Source organism: Marmota monax, unplaced genomic scaffold (assembly GCF_021218885.2).
Source record: "Marmota monax isolate L192 unplaced genomic scaffold, Marmota_monax_Labrador192_F-V1.1 WCK01_AAM20220418_F8-fsc00040, whole genome shotgun sequence".
NCBI lineage: Eukaryota > Metazoa > Chordata > Mammalia > Rodentia > Sciuridae > Marmota > Marmota monax.
Genome location: NW_026692782.1, coordinates 9,663,677 through 9,679,666, shown reverse-complemented (window position 1 = coordinate 9,679,666; position 15,990 = coordinate 9,663,677).

Sequence of the window (15,990 nt, the reverse complement as noted above, 5' to 3'; positions counted from 1 at the left end):
CTCGAGAGGCTGAGGCAGGAGGATTGAGAGTTTAAAGCCAGCCTCAGCAACTTAGCAAGGCCCTAAGCAACTCAGCAAGACCCTGTTTATAAATAAAATATAAAAAGTGGTTGGGATATGGCTCAGTGGTCAAGTGCCCCTGGATTAAATCCCCATCACAAAATAAATAAATAAATAAGCCTTTCTTGATGGTCTTATAAATAATATGAATAAGAGGATGCAAGGGAAACTTCCCACATTGTCAGGGCACACAAAGATCTTCTAAAATTGAAGATGCCAAGCCTGGTGGGAATCAGCCACAGGAAGTTTTCTATAAAAGTGGAGCAACATAGCAGATGGTCTGCATTGTGGGGCAGGTGTCGAGGTCCCCTCATGACAGGAAGGAGGTGCAGCCACCATAAACCTACCTCTGGGGTGATGGGTTTGAAAGTACCAATCGCAACGGAGTGTGTTATGCTCGAATTTGGGACCCCCAAAAGACCACCAGAGACCAAGACTGATGTAAGCAGCAAAGAGGTGTTTATTGCCAGCTAGCTCAGTCCTCCGTGCACACAGCAACTGGTGACACTGAGAGGCCCTGAGCCCAGGGTTTGCAGCAGTTTTATATACTCTTTGGGGAAGGCAGGGACTTCACATACATCATAGCATCTCTTAGCCAATCATCACACACCACGGGAAAATCATAAAACAACTCTAAAACGTGATTAGCACATTCACTGGCGGGAACAAGTTGAGTAAGGGTGATTGGTCAGTACAAGAGGGGAATTCGTTTGAACTGATTGATTTAAGCCAGAGGGGAGGACGTGCAAAACTTCAAAATGTTTCCCAAAATGTTATCAACCACCATAAACTACTGGGAGTGTCATCTGGCATCCCAGGTATTTCCCTGTCTCATGCTGATTGGTGGTTGCTACCGGGTTGCTATGGGTCCCCACCTAGCCTGACTGAGTCAGGGACACCTGGCTCCACAGTAGATCTCTCAGTTATTTGTAGATAAACAACTCAGCAGGGTGGGTATGGGCCTAGGAGTGCTCTGTGGGTCTTTCCAAGGACAAGGGTCACGCCCCCTTCCTTAGGACAGGCTTTGCTCTGAGGTAGAGGCTGGTATTTCAGTGAAGGTGACAGTGGAACTTCAAGAAGCCAGAAAACATTGGACATAAACCAGAGGACGGAGTCTTTTCAGTGGGGCACCTCTATATCTGCTGTGGAAGCTGCAGCACCTCACACTCGTGTGGCAATTGCATAGCTGGAAAAAACGCAGAGAAGACACGTGGGAGGATGAGTGGGCAGCAGGGAGAGCGATGGGGAGGAGCCAGATTTCCTATGAGGAGGGGCACACAGGGAGATGAGATGGACGTAGCTGACCACTTCCAGAAGGCTCAGTCATGGCGGCCTCAGAATCCCAGAACGCTTCTGCAGGTTGGCACTTCCGCACCATAAGTGAGCTGAGAAGAGGGTGAATGTTGGAGGATGTCACCTCCCGCTGTGCTGTCTTGTTTATGGAGCTCATTATTATGGAGTTCATTATTCCAAGATAAAGCCCAAGCTGAATAAAGCAAATGTTCTGAGCAGATCGGGCTGTGTTCCTGGAGGCAGCCCTTTGGGGAGTGTGAGTGGGTTCTCTGAGGTCCACATGAAGAAGGGCAGCCCTCCCACCTAGCATCCCTGGATGTCCTTGCATGAGATGGCCAAGGGTCTCTGGGTCCCCAGCACTTGTTCGTCTTGCTGGTGCAGGCTGAGCTTCGTGGGCATTGCACCAGGGCCTGTGCCATGACAACTCGGTCCTGCTGAGCTCTCCTCCAGCTCGGGCACAGGAGAAAGGCTTTCTTGGGATCAAGTAGAAGGGAGCAGGCTGGTTGTGGCTCCCATGGGTGGGGCTTCAGAAAGGAATGGTGGGAGGCCATAGGGTGGGAGCTGGAGGGCTGAGTCAGGAGCAAACAGACCCAGTCCTCATGTCCGGGTCTAGCTTTGACACCAACTGGCTGAGTGACACGGGACAAGTCCTCTCATCTCTGGGTTATGGCATCACCTTCTGTAGATCTGGCCTTCTCTGCATCCACATGGCTCATTTTGGGGTGGTCTTCACTGAGCTCCAGGGGCAAGGCCTGTGTGAGGAGCCCAGAACAAGCCTAGGAAGTCAGCACCCCACGTTACCGCAGACACACACCTGGGAAGCAGGGTCTGAGTTCCTGTCTCCGGAAACCAAGAGAAATGAAGCCTGTTTCTTCCCCTCCCTCCTCCTCCCCCTCCTCCTCCCCATGCTCCTCCCACATCCACTTTCTTCTCCCTCCCTTCTGCTTTTCTGGAGAATGAGGAGGTATGAGAAATGGTCAAGGTGTCTGGATTTGGCCTCCAAACCAAGTCATTGGGTCTTCCCCTGAAGTCAGAGGGTGGGGGGGCAGTGCAGGAAGAGGGTTCAATCGGGATGGATTGAACACATGACAGTGGACGTGTGAGATGTTAATGGAGCTGAGAAATTCCTAGTGCCCAGTGACACTGTGGCTGTCCCAAGGTCCTATAGCAGCAATCACCCAAATGTATGTGGCAATGCTGGTGTGGACAACCCTGAGCTGCCTGTCATATAAAAGTAGAGCCCGAGCAATATGTCCAGCACAGGACACGTTTGTGAATAGCTTTTATTGGCTTTTCAATTTACTATACTTTTAAATCATTATTTTAAACTGTACTCATATATTTAAAAAGTTAACTGTAAAACAACCCCACACGGTTCCTAGGGAGGTAATTCCAGAACAGAGGCCGTGATGTCACAGGAGATGCCATTGCCCCTTGCAAGGGGACCAAAGGCAGCGACAGGAGACAGTGACACTGAGGATCCTCACCTTGAGAGGCCTAGGCTCACGTGTGTGTTTGTGTCTTTATTTTTAATAAAAAGAAAGTCTATAAAGTAAAATAAATAAAATTAAAACCTTGTAAACAGAAAAAGCTTATACAATGAATATTTAAGGACAAAATATTTTTGTAGCACTGTGTACTATGCTTATGTCTTAAGCTGTGTTATTTCCAAAGTCAAAAAGTTTTGAAAAATTAAAAGTTTTATAGTTATTTATTATTAAAGAAAAAAATTTTATAAATGTAGGATGGCCTCCATGTACTGTGTTTATGGGCTACAGGCTGTACCCAAATCCTGGGCCTCCACATTCACTCTGTGCTCACTTGTGGCCTCACCCGGAGCAAGTCCCAGTCCTGCAGGCTTCATTCATTGAGGGTCCTTCACAGATGTGCCAGACGCTCATTGTGCCCATTCTATGTTTAGACATGTTCAATGCACACACACTCCCTACTGTGTTTCGAGAGCCTACACGGCACTGTGATCGCCTGTGATATTCAGTATAGTGACATGCTGCGCAAGCTTGGAGCCAAGGAGCAGTGGACTGTGCCACACAGCCCAGGTGTGCAGTAGGCCACACCCACTCAGTGTGTGTAAGTACTCTCTATGATGTTCACACGGTGGAAACACCTAGGGATGCGTCTGTCAGAGCATCTCCACGGTCAGAGGATTCATCACTATGTCAAACAATAATAATGCCTGAAATATATGGGGCATGGTGGTGCATACCTGCCATCCCAGTGGCTCAGGAGGCTGCAGCAGGAGGATCACAAGTTCAAACCCAGCCTCAGCAACTTAGTAAGGACCTAAGCAACTCAGTGAGACCTGGTCTCTAAGTAAAATATAAAAAAGGGCTGGGGATGTGGTTAAGCACCCCTGGGTTTGATTCCTAGTACCAAACAAATGCCTGAAATAGGACCAAAAAACCAGCCATCTTTGTGTCATCCCTTCTTACTTTTAAAGTCTATCTTCCACATTCACATTTTTATCTATTTTATTATTTATTTATTTTAATATCAAGAAACTACTCAAGTTCTTCCTTGGCTTGACATCCTTTGACATAATCTACCGTCTCTATCATGAATGTGGATTGAGTATTTTTACTGGTCCCTTCTTTCTCCCTCAACTTGCAGATATGGTTACATCACAACTTACTAAATTAATAATAAACATTTGCATTATCATGAACAAAGCAGCCTTGCTGGTTACTGGGCTAGGGATGGCATCCAATTTCATTTCCTCTCTGGGCCAGGTTTAGTTGCTTAGTTTCTGGAACTGCTTTGCTCCTTTCTGGTGGAACTCCCCGGCTCCCACGGGCCGCCCCTTCACCTGGGCTGAGTCGCTGGTTCATCCACCTTTACTCTATGGACTCACATTTGCTCCAGCAGAAAGTCAGTCTTCCTAAGCAGATGTCTCTTCCCGTACTTTCCAGAACACAGGTCATGGAATGCACTAACAAGGGGCGTGCTGGGTAGGGTTAAAATTGCTGTGGTCATTATCTCAAGCTCTGAGATTTCCCCACCCCTCCCCTAGTTTACAAAGTGTTTTCCTTTTCTTTCTTTTCTCCTTATCTTCTTCCTTCTCCTCTTGTTGCTGAGAACTGGGTCCTTGTTCCGAAGCCAATCCCATAAGGAGGACGCAGTTTTTGAGAGAGAGAAAAAAAATATTTGTTGCATTGCTAGCAAAGGAGAAACACAGGGGACTCCTGTCCCCAAAGGCTGTGATTCTGACCATCAGCAGGAACAGGAGGCTTTTAAAGAGGTGACTCAAAGGCTACATTCCATGCATTCTTTATGGAAGTTGTAATTCACTTGTTAATTTGGGAGATAGTCATTTTTGAGATCTTCTGGAGCCATCCAGAAGTCTGAATTATTTTGTTCCTGTTCTGGGTGTGTGCTCAAGGACAGATACCTATGCCTAGGATGGGAAAAAAGGTGGTCCTGTTTCCCCTGAGATTAGGGATGGGGAGAGCTTAGGGAGGAGCAGAGAGAGAAAGGAAGAGAAAGAAACATGTCCATCTTAAAAATAGGTTAAGTGGCAGAGCAGCAAGGGCTGTATTCAAAGCATAGAGTGAACCACTGTTACACCTTCTCTCCCTCCCCTCCCATCTTCTGAAAAACTGTGTATGTGATACATTAGAGAAGTGTACACTTTTTAAGTGCATGCTTTAGGAATTGTGGGTTTGTGTATATCACTGAGATGAAAATAAACAACACTTCTAATCATTCCAAGAAGGCCCCTGTGTGCCTCTCAGCCAGTGTAAACCCACTCCCACTCCTATAGGGAACACTTCTATCTCCGTCAATGAATGTTGTCTATACTTGAACTTCTTAAGCATTTCTCTACTTACTCAGGTCTCTCTTCATTTTTCTCATTAGGATTTTGTAATTTTTCACTATTACATTTCTTGAAGGGAAGTCCACAATGTCTTGGTGCCCTTTAAATGTCATCTCACTGCATCTCCCTGGGCTATGCATCATGCTTCCAATTTTGCTGGAGAGTCCAATGACCAGTTTTCACTCACACCATCATCTACTCACACAACAAGCACGAGAGGCCAGCTTTGAACTTGGGTTGATATGACTCCAAAGCCTGGGCTCCTTCTTCTATAAATGAGTATCTCAAAACAAATACCTTTTGCTCACAAACAATATTTCATACAGGGCTTTCCATTTACGTTTTTTCAGCAGTGAAAAAATTCAAAGCCTGAATGGTCTGTAGAAACCTTACTGCACAATTTAAGAAATATGATGTTACTTTCATCTGTTCTTGTTGCTTTTCTTCCTCTTGAACGATGTTCCAAATTCTGTCTCAACTTATAGTGAAATTGGCCTTGGAGTGCAGTGTTCATGAGCCACTTGCACCCCAAGTAAGGGTCAATTTCCATTGTTTCCAGAAGAGGGCAGTACAGTCCACAACAAAATTGCTTGGGTGCTGACCTAGTCAGCTGAATGCACGGACCAGACCAACTTGTGTGACTTGAAACAAGATGTTGTTGACTTACTGTGAGTTGAATACTTATTAATTCATGTGGCCCTTACATACATAATAATGTTGAGTAAAGATTACTTTCTGCATTCTGTCCTCCATTTACCTCTGTCCTATGTTCCTTTGAACTCCAGCTTGAGCCTCCTTCTAACTCTTAAGCTAAGTGAGTAAGGATTCTGTTTCTTTGGGCTCTGTTTTCCAAAGGATGATCCTAAAGAGGGGCTGACGGATGTGCTGACAACTTACCTCAAAGTGACAGCTGGTGGCTGACTTGAGGACAGAAACTTCGCCTGCCATCTGGTTACCACTGGGTGAATCTATAAAAGAATATTTAAAGAAACAATTAAAAATTTAAAATAGTAAAAACAAACACTTTCTGGGCCCGGCACTTTTCCAATACAGCTGCCTACTGAGGCAGTGGTGGTTTATGTGTGCCACATGCAGGAAAATTCCAAATTGACAACCAGACAGTCCTGAGGAGGTGGGAATCTCAGACTCAGCAAAAATATTACAGGGGCCAATTTATGCTTTTGTTATTATTATTAATAATTTTTTTTGCAGTGCTGGGGATTGAGCCTAGGGTGTCACAACACTTGGCAAGTGCTCTACCACTGAGCTAGATACACCCTAGCCCATTGATTTCTGCATTTTTTTAAACTTCTTTTTCAGTTGTAGATGGACAAAATAACTTTATTTTATTTAATTTTATGTGGTGCTTAGGATCAAACCCAGTGCCTCACATGTGCTAGGCAAGTGCTCTACCACTGAGCCCCAGCCCCAGCCCCTGATTTCTGCATCTTAACAGGTCACTTCAGTGCCAACCTTGCTGTCAACCTGGGGGTGGGCAGAGCCTCCCTGCACCCTTCTGTAAGGGCGATTGATCTTTTTCCCCCTCAGAAATCTTGGGGCCTTCATGGTTATGTCATGTGGTATCATAGAAAGACAAATGTCATTATCCCTGGTTCCTGACACAGAGCTCCAAACCCTTGGAATTTCCTAAATGATAAGGAAGATGGGAGTGTCCTGTTTTAATGAGGTGATTCTTGTCAGGCCCCAAGTGGCTTTAGGTAGAGCCTGGTAGGTGGAAAGACTGGGCTTGGAGTAGCTTAAGACTTTGGGCTCCAACCCGTGGAGGAGAGGAGCTGGAGCTGGAGTTCAATGATCAGAGGTGAATGATTTAACCAATCACGTCTTTGCAATGAAACCTCGACAAACACCCCTAAAAGATGGCGTTCAGAGAGCTTGCAGGTGGGTGAATATCTAGAGGTGCTGTAAGGGTGGTGTACCCAGAGAGGGACAGAAGCTCCACTTCCCGCTTCCCCACAATACCTCACCCTATACATCTCCCCCATCAGCCATTCCTGAGCTGCATCCTGTATGATAAGCTGATACAAGTATGCTCCTGAATTCTGTGAGCTTGTCTAGACAATAATGGAACCTAAGGACGGGCTGTGAGCAACCTGGTTTACAGCCAGTCAATCAGAAATGAGGGTGGCTTAGGACTTGTGATTGGCCTCCGAAGTGGGGATAGTCTCTTGGACTGAGCCCTTAATCTGTGGGGTCTGCACTAACTCTGGGTGTGAGGGTAAAATTGAGTTGTATGTGTTGTGAACACCAAGTTGGTGTTGGAGAATGAGAGAACTGTTGGTGGGCAGAAAATACCCCAGAGTCAGTCACTTACCTGCTGCTCATACACATTACTGAATTTGTCCTTCCAATTCAGTGTGTGTAGGTGTCAGGGACTAGAAGGAAATTCTCCTTCAAAGATTAGCCTGACAGCCCCCTGGGAGACATCCTGCCTGGGAGGCATCCTGCAGCTACCTATCTCCCTGGAACATCCTGCGGTTATCAGGATCATCAGACATCTTGCAGCTGGCAGTTTTACCACCCACATCCAGCAATTGCTGATTAGAGAGCTTCCCCATCCCCAGCATATAAATACCCCTGTGTGAACAATAAAAGTTTGCAGCTTGATCAGAATTCCTGTCTTGCTGTCACCTTTCGTGTCTCTTGTCCCTTCATTCCTCCCCATCTAGGTTCGCTGCCCAGGTTGATGTGTCCTGCCTGCCGGACGGGACATGTAGGACCTCCCCAAGCCACCCCAGGGGCTCCTGAAGGGTGCTTTTGGGTTGGTGGGTCCTTCTCTCACCCTCTTCCTAACTTTCCATGGTGCCTGAGCTTGGACCATCTTGATTGATTGGAACTTGGAGTGGAAGTTCCGCTAGTACTGCTCACTACCTGTCATTTCCTAGTCTGGGATTTGGTGTCCTCATCTATGAAGTTGGGAGGTTGGTCCTTCCCAATCCTACCATTTTAGGATCCTGTGTATTCTGCTTTCATTTCTTTTTAGGATGTGTGTGGAGAAATTCTGAGCAACTGAACTTGGTCAAAATTACTTGGGTGGTCCCATGAAATGTTTCACGGATCTGAGACTGGAAAACCTGTTTATCTCCTGTTTTTTGAATCTTTTGAATATTGACATTATTCGTGTGGCTCCTCAGATTAGCTCTTAGCAACCAGAGGGAGACAAGGAGTTTTGGGTGGGGAAAATCCTTAGGGTTTACACACATCAGATGAAACTTTTTTTTTTTTTGTACTTAAGATTGAACTCAGAGGCACTAACCATTGATCCACATCCCCCATTCCCAGTCCTTTTAATTAATTAATTAATTTAATTGAGACAGGATCTCGCTTAGTTGCTTAGGGCCTCACTAAATTGCTGAGGCTGGCTTTGAACTTGCCATCCTCCTGCCTGGGATTATATGCACCGCAGAAGAACCTGTTGAGTTCATTATGGCACCAGATTTCGGCTTCAGTTTCCCTCTTCAAAAACAAAAGAAGCATTGCAAATATCATAACTGAAAGGGTTAGAGGCAGCAAGGATAGGTACTTTGACATACTATGAGGCCTGAGAAGCTCCTCAAGGTCCTGTGTCCCACGGGAGCCAGGCACCAGCAGAGTTTACCTTATGAGGACTGACTTTAAGGAAATTCTACATTCAAATGCATGCTTCATTGAATAGCTCTATTTATGAACTATAATTATGTCCTATAAATCCTACATGGAATGTTATCTTACACTTGATTAAATTGCTTCACAGCATTTTTGTTCCGTTATAAAACTTCATTTTTCACTGTTGATCAGACTTGAAATGGTGTTCAGTTCTGGGGCACAGAAGATCATTAGAGATGTAAAAAAAGGGCTTATTCATTAAAAGCACTGGGCACATTTTGTAGGTACTAAGAACCTCAGAAATGATTAGTTCTGCCATGTTCATTTCCTAAGATAACTATGGCATAGTGAAAAGGCGCCCAGGGTTCAAAATTAAAGGTTTGATCTAGATGCTTCCTGCCTAGGAGACTCCGGGCGGGTGCCTTCATCCCATTCTTACAAGCACTAAGATTCAGTACCCTTAGCTCCCCTGCCTGTCCCAGAATTACTGCAAGGATCAGATGAAAGAAAGTGTGCACACAAGGAAAAATCAGAGAAAGTTATCATACAAAAGTATGAGTCTCCCCAAAGGTCCAGGTGGTTGAGGCTCAAATAGCTTCCTAAATTACAGAGAGGAGTAGAGACTAGGATAGGAAGAGGCTTGGAGCATCCCGGAGGGTGATGAGGAAAAGGTCTCTTAGGTGAGCTCTTGGAATCCCCCTCAGAAGAACAGATGAGGGGTCTGCAGGGGGAGAGGCTAGGATATAGCTCAGGGTTGGGCACTTGCCTAGTGCTATGATAAAACCCTGGAAATGTCTGTCTGGGCAGGTGTCCTACATGTGGAGACTTTCACCTCTTTCCCCAGTGATTATCTTCCCTGGTGATTTGATGGGATCCTGAGGGAGGAGGTTAAATTTAGTTGCATTCTTTTCCTTAATCAGATAAGTTCTCTCTCCACCCTCTGGGCAGAAACCTGACAAGTTCCAAAGGACCTGGAGGCAGCTTCTCAGGCCTCACATTATGAAAAAACACCTATCCTTGGGCTTTTTTTTTTTTTGAGCCCTAACAATATCCCAATCCCTGGAGCCTGTGAGTATAATGGCCAAAGAGATTCTGTCAATGTGATTTAGAGTCTTGAGATGGGAAGATTATCCTTGATTTCTGGGAGAGGTTCAATCCTATCAAATAGATCCTTAACGGAGGCCTGGTCCTGGCTGAGGTCAGAGTCAGGAGATGTGACCACAGAAGAAGGGTCAGAAAGATTTGGCACACCTGGAGTTCCAGTGACTTGGGACTGAGGCAGGAGGATCCAAAGTACCAGGCCAGCCTCCGCAATTTAGTGAGACCCTCAGTAACATTGTGAGACCCAGACTCAAAACAAAAAATAAAAGGGCTAGGAATGTAGTTTGGTGGTAGATCACCTTGGAGTTCAAGCCCCACTACCCCCCACCAAAAAAAGAGAGATTCTGAAGATGGAAGGGACTATGAGCCATGGGACGGGTGATGGTGTCAAGAAGATGGCAAAGGAGACGAAATGCTTCTCCAGACCTCAATCTGCAGGAAGAGACGTCCCTACCAGCTCCTTGATGTCCACCCAGTGAGACTCATTTTGAACTTTTAACTTGTAGAAGAGTAAGGTTAAAAATGGAATTATTTTAAGTCAATAAGTTTGTGGCAATTTGCTAGTAGTGATAGAAAACAAATACAGATACAAAAAAATATATACATATATACACACATAGAGAGAGGTAAAATTGAGTCAATGGACAGAGGGAGAGAATTAGGAAAGATCCTTTACTGATCATATGCAGATCCACCAGGAGGAGACCTCGCCACACTGTTGACTCCTTAGTCAGGGGAACTTCCAGCTTTCTTGGTTCCAAGGGGTTTTTCTCCCAGCATAGAAAACCCTTCCTCTACAGAAAGGCTCAAGGTAAACTTGAGAAGCGGTTGGTCACTTAGCTATTCTCTTTCAGTTTGGACCTTGCAGGTCACCCCAAGGTCCAGCAGCCCTCTCACTGTGGAACTGTGGTGTACTGATGGCAGTTCCCTAAGGTCTCCTGGGACTCCCAAGGCAGCTCCCCAGGGCTAAACCACCAGCCAGCTTCCTGCCAAACAGAGCCTGCCTGCTCCCTCTATGTAGATTCAGCGGGTGACGCAGGAAGTTGGCAGCCCACCCTGGGCTCTTTCTCTGCTTTCCCTCCTGTCTATCTCTCTTCTCATTTTCCCTCTGCTTCATTCAAGCATTCATGTGTTTGTATGGTCATTGTTATCATTTATTAATCTCTTATGGTATATCCGTTATTATACCAAAAAAACAAAATTGAATCCTGTCTTTCTAGAAACTCGATCATTGTTCAAGAGGGGGCTTGGGAGGGGGACTCTGTTAGGATTAAAAGTGTCTGGGAGCAAAAGCAGATCCTTCCTACCTGCCATTAGCCACTCTTAGGTAGCCACTCAGTGGCAGGGGGAATGGTGGGTGGGAGAGAAACTTGTCCAGAGGAGATATTTGACCTTGAAATAGAGAGAAGAGCATGTGTCTCACAAAGGGAGTCAAGTACAAGGACAGGGCAGTATGGCAGGTCCTCAAATGACCCTCAAGAGCAAGTGCAGAGGCAGGAGGCAGGTCTGGCAACGTGCGAGAAGAGGCTTCGAGGCCACCCCAGGGAGTTCGGACTTACTTCATAGCCAGCGGGGATTATAGTCAATCCTCAGAACCTGTGGCTTCCGCATCTGTCAATTCAGAGAGCTGCAGAGTGTGGTGTGTAGTTGGGTCAAGGAAGGTTGTGTCTGTACTGAATGTGTACTGGACTTTTGTTTCTTGTCATTGTTCCCTGAACCATGCAGTGTAGCAAGTGTTCACACAGCACTGACATTGTGTCAGGTGTTATGAGCAATCAGAGATGATGTAAAGGACTCAGGAGAATGTGCACAGTTTATAGGCAAATACTTTGTCACTTTAAGTAAGGACTTGAGCGTGGATGTTGGTATCCTTGAGGGGTCCTGGAACTAATTCCCCATGACGGTGGCTAAGGGTTTTATTCATGTCCTAATACGGCTAAGTTGGTGCTTTTGTAAGATCTCTTTGACAGCTATGTTGGGATTGTGGAAAGCAAAGGAGAGATTATGGAGTGAATTCCAGGCAGAGCTGGTGAGCTACCAAGGGAAACTGCAGAAAGCAGACCCTGGAAATCGTGCCGAGTGGGCCAAGGTCTCGCCCTGGCCTGATGAACCCGAGGGCTCCTGTGTGCCTCTAAGGAGGGCTGTGACTTCTGGCAGAAGCCCAAAAGGAGGAGGTAGACAGTCCTGGGTAGCAATCCCGTCCTGCCGGTAGCCACACCAGGCAAATGCAATCACCCTGGAGCCTCAGTTCCTCCTGGGGAAAATGAAGGTGACAGGGTCTGCCTTCCCAGGGCTGGGGAGGCTCAATGGCATCACACATGGGAAAGCCCCCACCAGGCTGCCCGGATGTGGCAAGTGAGTTCCAGTTTTCTAATTTGCACACGTTCCTGAGAAGAGACTTCTAGCAAGGTTTCTTTCCCTGGCGGAGCTAGCCCGCTAGCAGCCCGATTGCCTTGTGCATCTGTGTCTCTGTGTGCCCGGGACTCTTCCCTGTGCTCACCCACGTCTGGGCTCCTTCCCGCTGGGAAGTGGAGGCTCCCTTCACTGCAGTTAGCTTGATATTGAGAGCCCAGATCTCAGAATCCCTGCTGAACTCTCTCATTTATAGGCTGGTGGGGAGAGAAGTCAGTGGGTGGGAGACCAGGCGTGGAAAAAGCAGTGTATTTCCCATTAGAAGATGCTGCCTGCCATCTTTCTTAGGAAGCCCTTCCTGGTACGTCAATGCCTTGGCCGGGGCTAAGCTCCCACCAGGAGCCAAGCAGCAGATGACCCTGGCACACGCTCCTGCAGATGATGCCTCAGCCCGCACACAGTTCCTTGGTGCTCAGCAACATGGATCCGATCTGAACTTTTATTTTCCCAATTGAGATATCATACTGCAGGGGTTTGGGAATCTTCATGTTATCCTTTCTATAAGGATAATGTCTCAAATTTTTTTTTTCCAATAAAGAGTCTGACTTGGAGTCTTCCAGGAAATTGAGGGTAGGGATTAAGGCAAGGAGAGAGTTGAGCTCCCAGGGTACTAAATGGGGTGACAGGGAGGGGGCAGTGGCAATTGGAAGAGTTCTCTGATGCCCTAGGAATCATCTCTGAGCCCCACACAGCATGTGGCCAGTGCCTTGGACATGGAAGGTGTTTTTAAAAAGCTGGATGAGCTTAGGATAGATTTGGCTTATTTACTTAAGTGGCAAAGAATATGGAGTGGCAATGGAAAAATAGGTTTGGGAACCCCACAGTGTTGGGAATAGAGCAGGGTGAAAAAGTTCCCACCTGTGTGTTTGGTGTGTACCTAAAGTTCATCAGGCTTGGAAGTTAACAGGTTCAACCTTACGGATTTCCAGATGCCTGTCACTCTTCCTCCCTGCCCATGGACACAACGACATAGGAACAGTAAATTTGGAAACATGGAGCGCATCATTCCTAGAGAGACTACTAGCAGGGCCTGTCTCTGGCTTGCAGACACACATAGGGAACTCTGTTAGAAAAACCACCCATTGGGCTTGCTCTGCTGGGGCGTGTAAACCCAGCCTTCCAAACTTGGTCTTGAAAATCACAATATCCTGATGACATCCTCTGGCTGTCTTTTGACTTGGCATTTGCAAAGGTTGAATGGAGCAATATGGTATTAACCCAAGTGAAAAAGCTATTGTGCTTCATTTCTGGTGTGGTGACTTGTTTTTCTCAAGGCATTTCTGGGCTCAGCTCTGTGGGTTGGGCTGCATGCTGGTGGCTGGATCTGTGGGGCCACCAGGAAGCCTGTTATGCAGCCAAGGGTGTCTTCAGTGGGTGTCTGCTGCAAGCGCAGGAGCTGGCCAAAGGCTTTGGTGGAGCCTTCAGGCATCCAGCAGGGGGTGGGCTCCCAGCACCATTAGGTCCTTTGGGTCCTTTCATTTAAGAGAGTTTCCACCCTTGGTTTTCTTCCTCTGATTCCTAGACCAATTGAGATTACTCAAAGTAACCTGGAAAAGCTTGCACCCTGGCAGAAAGAACAGAGACCACCCCTCCTCGTCCTTAGATGAACTTTTTGATGGGCTGAAGACATGGCAAGATGACTAAGACCTCTTTGTTTTGACTTTATCAGCTTCTAATATATTCTTTTGGTTTAGAGATTTGTTTTCACTGATCAGAGCTGCTTTAATTCTCATGCGTAGCAACTTGATTTGAGTATGCAAAGGTTTGACAATAAGTTCCTGTATAAATGGGTTATGATTGCCTAGGGAAAATGCCTGTTCCCATCAGGAACAGTAGGATCCTGGGGACCCTGAGTTCTCCTTTCCAGAGCCTTTGTGTGGTAGAATGAATCTCCAGGCCAGAAGCTTGGTAGGCCTCAGGCAGAAAGACCCAAGACACATAGCCCCACGGAGGTAGGTAACTGTCTAACAGCCTCCCCCACTGATCCTCATCAACTGTTGTGCTCTCTGGGCCACCCATATTTTTAAGTGGAAGTTCAGTGGGTTCACAAGAAACCAGTTGCTATGGTTCAGACATCCCCACCAAAACTCATGTTGAAATTTAATCACCATCATGTGGTGTTAAGAATGGGACTGGGCGGGGCTTTTAAAAGGTGGTTGGGTTATTAGGGTTCTGCCTTCATGAGTGGATGAGTCCACTAATTCATAGATTGATCCATTCATAGATTAGTGGATGGATGGGTGATCATGAGCTCTCTGTTGTGCTTGCCCTGACGTGCCATGTGATGCCAGCCAGCATGTCATTACCCAGAAGGTAGGTCCTCCTCCGATGCCAACAGAAGCCAGCGCCAAACTGCTGGACTTCCAGAAGCATGAGCTAAATACATTTATTTGCTTTATAAATTATCCAGTGTGTGGTATTCAGTTCTGGCCATAGAAAATGGACTAACACACCAGCCCTGTCCTTGCTGTCTGTTGCTAGAACTTCTTCACTACACAGCGCAGAGGAAGAGGCAACACCCTAGGTCAGATGGAAGGAAGAACCAGGAAACCAGCTCTCAGGAATATTCTTGGCTTTTTCTTTTCCTCATAGTAATTAAACTGATTTTTTAAACAAAAGATATAGCTTTTTGCAAAACATGAACTTTTTGATGGGGGCGAAGAACTTATTTTGTAAATTACATTAAATCTCCCTAGGCCTGGTTTACCTTCCTGAGAAATGGCAGTAGTTTAGGTGGAGGATAGGCCAACATTTGCCCCATGATGATAGAGAGAGGAACCACTGGGAAGAACTAATGAGGACAAGATGGCGACCTGGAGGTTCAAACTAACTCAGAAGGGTGAAAACATTAATTTTAAGGATCATCAAGAATACAGAAAACCCATTAAGATTTGAATACTGAGCGAATCAACAAATAATTTGTTTATACACTGAAGTTTCAACAGGAGTTCTCGCAAACAATCTCTCTAGGAAACATTCTAGTTAGATATAATCTTCAAGGTACAAAACTGGACCTCTGGAATCATTTTTAAAATCTACAGTTCCACAGCCAGGCACAGTGGTATACGCTTGTAATCCCAGTGGCTTGGGAGGCTGAGGCAGGAGGATTGCTAGTTCAAAAGCCAGCCTCAGCAAAAAGTGAGGCACTAAGCAACTCAATGAGACCTTGTCTCTAAATAAAATAGAGACATAAAGGGCTGAGGATGTGGCTCTGGGGTCGAGTGCCCCTGAGTTCAATCCTTGGTACCAAAAAATACACACACACACACACACACTTCCACAAATGTAGGCAGGCCCTTCTTCTATTGACCAAAAATACTGACTTGAATTCAAGGGAGACTGAACTCTCTTAGGACGTTGAATCCTGGGTAGAATGATAGTAAGACCTTGTTCTCTAGGAGAGTAAGTGGTTCTGTTGGAAAGAGAGAGAGTAAAACAAACCACTTGAAATATTATCTATGTTAGTCAGCTCGGGCTGCTCTGAGGGCCTAGTGGCTCACACAGCAGACACTTATCTTCTGACTGTTCTGGAGGCATGGTTGTGTTCTAGTGAGGACCCTCTTCTGGTTTGCTGATGGTAGCTATCTCCCCATGTACTCACCCCGGTTTTCTTCAAGGCGTGGCTGTAGAGAGACAGAGTTCTCCAGTGTCTCTTGTTATGAAGAAGCCATGTCCCACCCTCATGATCT